This window comes from Acanthochromis polyacanthus, chromosome 6 (assembly GCF_021347895.1).
Source record: "Acanthochromis polyacanthus isolate Apoly-LR-REF ecotype Palm Island chromosome 6, KAUST_Apoly_ChrSc, whole genome shotgun sequence".
Classification (NCBI taxonomy): Eukaryota; Metazoa; Chordata; class Actinopteri; family Pomacentridae; genus Acanthochromis; species Acanthochromis polyacanthus.
Genome location: NC_067118.1, coordinates 9,734,331 through 9,740,487, shown reverse-complemented (window position 1 = coordinate 9,740,487; position 6,157 = coordinate 9,734,331). Strand labels below are relative to the sequence as shown.

The 6,157-nt window shown below is 36.9% G+C and overlaps 1 long non-coding RNA gene across 1 annotated transcript; it reads left to right on the top strand.

Moving 5' to 3' along the window:
- Positions 1 to 396: 396 nt before the first annotated feature.
- On the top strand, positions 397 to 4,616 carry LOC127534352 (uncharacterized). Its single transcript, XR_007942458.1, has 2 exons — positions 397 to 1,888; positions 3,872 to 4,616. It is a non-coding gene; the product is annotated as an uncharacterized LOC127534352 (long non-coding RNA).
- Positions 4,617 to 6,157: the final 1,541 nt, after the last annotated feature.

Sequence of the window (6,157 nt, the reverse complement as noted above, 5' to 3'; positions counted from 1 at the left end):
TTTTGAGGTTTTTGGAGTAATAAACACAATCTGAAACTCACACTGTCCTGATGAAGCCATTTTTGATTAGGTTTACAAATGACACCCAAACTTCTAACTTAAATTCTTGCACATTTATAGAGAGTATTAAATGTTTCAGAGACATATGTGTAACTCTATTAGTGGCGCCAGTTTCGTTTTTACATACCAGTGTGTCAAGAAGCTGTAAAATGTTTGCAGGATAAATGGTTTCGGAAAAAATTGACTACTATGGAGGGTTTTTTTTCTTTGAGAAAGTTGTGTGTGCTGGAAAGCAACAAAACAAATTAGCTTCATAAGTAATATACAGTACCGGTCAAAAGTCTCAATCAGTGGTATTTATTTAGTTTTATTATTTTCTACATGGAAGACATCAAAACTATTAAAGAACACATTTGGAATTATGTAGTAAACAAAGCTGCCATCAAGGAAGAGGATGCTACTTTAAAGAATCTAAAATAGAAAAAACATTCTGGTTTGTTGAAGGGCTGTTTGTGGTCTGCAGGGATGTTTAGATGTCAAAGTAACATCCACATGAATGCAGGACTCAAGACTTCCCAACAAAACTTTATCCAGAGCATCAAACTACTTCTGCTGACCGACCGACCAATCCATCCACCTACCTCCCTCCATCCCTCATTCTAAAGTTTGGGGTCACCCTGACAATTTCATGTTTTCCATGAAAACTCACATTTATTCATGTGCTAGCATAACTGAACAAGGGTTTTCTAATCATCAGTTACCCTTTCAACACCATTAGCTAACACAATGTAGCATTAGAACACAGGAGTGATGGTTGCTGGAAATGTTCCTCTGTACCCCTATGGAGATATTCCATTAAAAATCAAACGTTTCCAGCTAGAATAGTCATTTACCACATTAACAATGTATTCACTGGATTTCTGATTAATTTAATATTATTTTCAATTTAAAAACTGCTCTTCTTTCACAAAATAAGGATATTTCTAATTGACCCCGAACTTTTGAACAATAGTTTATATTTTTTATTTTATTTATTTATTTTATTTTTACATTTTTGATTTGTTGCTCTTCTTCTTTGTACAGTTATCATTCTCTTTCTTTATTCCTAGGGTAACACCATCGACCTAATCTGTATTCCTTGTATGTTGTGTGGCCATTACAGGTGATTCTGATTCTGAAATATCTCCCTGCTGTTATGCACTTCCTGTTCCATCCACAGGGAGGCGCTGCAGGCTGCAGCAGAGACTCAAGATACAGTAAACATCAGCTTACAACACATTACAGGGTTACATCATGTGTGTTGTTACAGCAGCTGCTTCACTGAACAGAACAACCATGAATGTGTGCTTAAAGCCTGCAGAGCTCAAACTGGAGCTGCTGGTTCCTTCCAGGTCCTGAGGAATCTTCTCAGGCGGATGGACAGGTTTTTCTGTGCATTGTGGCGGGGAACTTTTTTTCTGTCCCCCTCCTCTCTCTCTCTCTCTCTCTCTCTCTCTCTCTGCCTGTCATGGAGGCCGAGTTATGTAAGAGGGGAGAGTCGTACCGCCGCCCCTCTCTGTTTTTGTTTTTCTCAATGAGCCAATGTCTCCCTGTCGAGGCCTCACAGCCTGTCCAGTAGGCCCCTTTCCTGGAAACAGAGCCTAGCAGAGGCCACTGAGGGGCAGGCCTGCAGGCTGGAGGAGGAGGAGGTGGAGGGGCTCTTCCAGCAAATCACATGACGGTGGACCCTCCAGTCAGAACTCCATCAGGCTCAGAGGCTCGGTTCAGCAGCCAGTCTGTCAGCAGCATGACTGGATGCAGCTAAAGCATGAGGCTGGAAGGAGACGCTCCCTGGTGTGAAATGTAGAAGAAGAACCACAAACCTGATGGACAGAGAGAGAGAGAGTGGGTGTGTGTTAACATATGACTTAATGAATGGTTTTCTGTGGGATTCTGTCACATGTTGATACCTGATCAGTGGAATAGAAAAAGCTGCTTGGCCTCTCTGTCCTTGGCATATTTTAAAAATAGCTTCACAACAAGCTGATACAGGCTTTTATTTTGCATTTTTACAACATACTCGTACCGTTATGTTTTTTAATTAAAGGTTTAAAGCTGCTGATTTGATCTCTTTTTTTGGCAAAATATCTTCTTGTCACTTCAGAAATCATTCTGTTTCACCACTGTGGCTCACCAGAACTAGTCCAAGCTTTTATTTTGTATTCTAACAATGCATTTGTGCTTTATATTTGCTATGAAGTTATAATTAGAGGTTAAAAATTGCTGACTTACTTGTATGTTTTTTTTTCAAAATATCTTGTTACAGCAGATATCATTGTTGTGTTTTACTGCTGTGGCTCACTAGAACTAATCCAAGCTTTTATTTTGTATTTTGACATTGTACTTTATATTTGGTATTAAATTATAATTAGAGGTTGAAATTAGCATTTTATTTTGATCTTTTTGCAATGTTTTACTGCTGTGGCTCATTAGAACTGATCTAAACTTTTATTTTGTATTTCAGCAATGCATTTGTACTGTACATTTGCTATTATTTTTAAATTAAAGATTCAAAGTTGCTGATTTATTTATATTTTCTTGCAAAAGATCTTGCTACAGCAAAAATCAGTGAGGTGTTTTACTGCTGTAGCTCATTAGAACTAATCCAAGCTTTTATTTTGTATTTTGATGTTATATTTGTACTTTCTATTTGGTATTAAGTTAAAATTAGAAGTTATAATAAGAATTTCATTTTCATTTTTTTGCAATTTTTTTGTTAGAAGCAAAAATCATTGCTGTGTTTCACCACTGTGGCTCACCAGAACTGATCCAAGCTTTTATTTTGTATTTCACCAATGCATTTGTACTGTATATTTGCTGTTGTTTATAAATTAAAGGTTCAAAGTTGCTGATTTATTTTTATTTTCTTGTAAAAGGTCTTGCTGCAGCAGAAACCACTGTTGTGTTTTGCTGCTGTATTTTAATAGTACCTTTGTATATTTGCTATGAAGTCTTAATTAGAGGTTGCAATTAGCATTTTGTTTTATTTTTTATTTTTTGAAAAAAATCTTCTGGTTACAGCAGAAACCACTGTAGTGTTTTGTTGCTGGGGTTCACTAGAACCGTTCCAAGCTTTTATTTTGTATTTTAGCAGAGCATTTGCTCTCTATATTGACTATCAAGTTATAATTAGCAGTTAAAAAATTGCTAATTTATTTTATTTTCTTACAAAAGATCCCATTACAGTAAAAAGCATTGTAATGTTTTACTGCTGTGGTTTAGAGGTTAAAAATTGCAGATTTTTTGCTTCTTTTTTTTTTTTTTCAAAAAATCTTGTAACAACAGAAATCCCTGTTGTCTTTTATTTCTGTTGCTCCACAGCAAACTGATCCAAGTTTTTTTATTTTAACAGTGCAACTGTATATTTGCCATTATCTAATAATTAGTTGCTGATTTATTTTCTACAAAAGATGTTCTCCTTACAGCAGAAATCACTGCAGTTCTTTCAAGCTTTTATTTTGAATTTTAACATTATTTTTGTGCTGTATGTTTGTTGTTATCTTTTAATTAGGGGTTAAAAGTTGCTGATTTATTTTCTGCACAGCATCTCTGTTGTTTTATTACTGTGGCTCACCAGAACAGACTTGCAGTTATTAAAAAAAATCATTAAATGCATTATTGAATTGTAGACAAACAGCTCCTCTGAACCACAACATGTGATTACAAGCTCTGAATGTCAGGATTATTTAAAATAATCATGATGGTTTGTTTTCATGTCTTTTATTGTGATTTTGTGATTTATTTCCTGTTTGTACATGAGCGTGCCTCAGCTCTGTGGACTGATGGATGATGGATGCAGTTTTAATGTTTGGAGTCTTGTGTTTTTGTGCAGATTTTGGCGGGTACAAAGGCAGAAACCCCCCTGAGCCAAGCCAGGGCCTCCTTAACAGCAGCTGACCCCTCTGCTCCTTCTTCTGTCTCCTCAGAGGAATGCGACGCTGCCAGAAGACGAAGGGGGCACCAGAAAGCAGGCAGAGATAATGAATTTCTGGATGATTTAGTAAACAGTGGCAGTAAACCGCGTGACATTTTCCAGCTGTGCGACCCATACACTCTCCCTGTATATATTTTTACACTGATCTGTCAGCGCCGCCTTAAAATGTCCGACAGCAGGAATGCAAACAGCCAGGCCACTCTTGTTTATGTCTTGCATTGTGGCCACTGTGGGCAAAGCCTGAACTTGTGGACCCACATGTGTTCAGGAATGGTAGTTATTCTGTCATTAACAAGTTTATTTTTGTGGTTTAATTCACTTTTCTGCACTTTTATCAGTCACGTATTGTGATCTACAGGATTTACATGTGCAGTTAAATACTACAAATATCTACTGTTGCTTAACTTCACACCTTGGGATCACTTTAATTTAACAAAGGAGGCTCTGCAGAACCTGTAAATGTAAATATGTGGTTATGACCGGGCTGCCTAACATCGTGTTGAAGCTGCCTTTGTTCATTTGAACAAATGTTGCAGCTTTAATTCACCTAAAACAGCATCAACTGCAGCTGTTTGTGAGGTTTTCTTGTAGGTAAAAACTGCATTTGGTTGCAAATGGTTGTATTAAAAATGTTGTGTCTTCATTTTTCTATGATGCAACCATCATGTAATGTTTATGACCGGCAGCCTCTGTTGGAGCTCAGCAGAGGCTGGTTGTTGCACAAATGTTCTGCGATTGCCATAACGCTGAAGCCTCCCTCATCCTCCACCCAGGCAGCAGCTTTTTCCTTTTTTTTTCCTTCCCAACATGCAAAACAAGTTACAGATTCATTTTTACTATTGTGTCAATAAAAGGAAGCAAAACTGGAGAGAAAATGAAAGGAGCCTGGGTCACTGGTTTCAGTCTGCCCTCAGTTACCTCCTTACATGAAGCTCTGCTATCTAAATGAAGTGAAATCTACCAGTGAAGGCAGTGAGATGAAAGAAAATTGGACATCTCCTTCTATTACAGGCGTTGTATGTGAGATATTTTTAAAGATATAGGTATAGATACCTAGGAGATGCAGTGAATGCATCCATCACAATATGTAGAACATGATATTAGGCTGTAAATAAGAACATTTCCATCATAAGTTGATGCTGAAAAGAAACTAATTTGCAAGAAATGAAGAGTGGAGGGTCAACAAACAGAGCTAAATACACCTCTGGCTTAAGCTATTTACAATTACATAAATAGACACACGTATCTGTTTACACCTCGCCTGTTATAAACAACTTATCGAATGTTTACATGGCTTATATACAGAGACATAGATTTCTGGTGGGGGATGCAGAGGACAAGAGAAGCACAAGACTTTTATTTTGAAAAAGAAACAACAGCAAATCTTTATGTGTACTGCCTCAGCAGGGAAAACATTAACAGAACATCGATGTCATAAACATCTGTAAAAAAAAAATTCCGAACCAACAAGAGCCTCGCTGCATTATACTACATTATATTTGAATTGTCTTAAGTTGGTGCTTTCTTTAAATTAAATACAGACATTTGTGCATAAAGTGAGGCAGAAAAGGCAGAAATTGGTGCATAAAAACTCAACAGAGTGCAAGAAATTGAAGGTTTGATGCTCAAAATGTTGAAGGTGGGGACCCCCTCTAATGTTCAAATGAAAGCTATACCCATATTTAACCTATTTATTACCAATAAAGTAATTTAAAGCTACATTTGAATACCGGTGCAAACATGGGTGGCACATGAGGAATGTGAGGTATGTTTGTCTGCTCAAGCTTGTTCTTTGTTCTTATTCTTTGGTTTCCAAAAAAATGGTGCAAAAAAATTGCAGTATTTTTTCGAGGAGGACCCCCAGTGTCCCTCTGATGTTTAAATGAAAGCTACTCCCATGTTTAGCCTGCATATATTCAATAAAGTCACTTAAATCCATTTTAAGTAGTACTAGAAACACTGGTGATAGTTGAAGAATGCATTTTATGTTTGGTTGCACAAGCTTGATCTTAGATTTGTTGGTTTCCAAAAACTGGTGGATAAAAATTCCCTAAAATGCAGTATTTTGTAAGGGAGGAAACCCAGTTTTCCCTCTAATGTTTCAATAAAAGGAACTCCCATGTTTAGCCTGTGTATAGTCAATAAAGTAACTTAAAGCTACTTTTGAGTGCTGATGTAAACCGT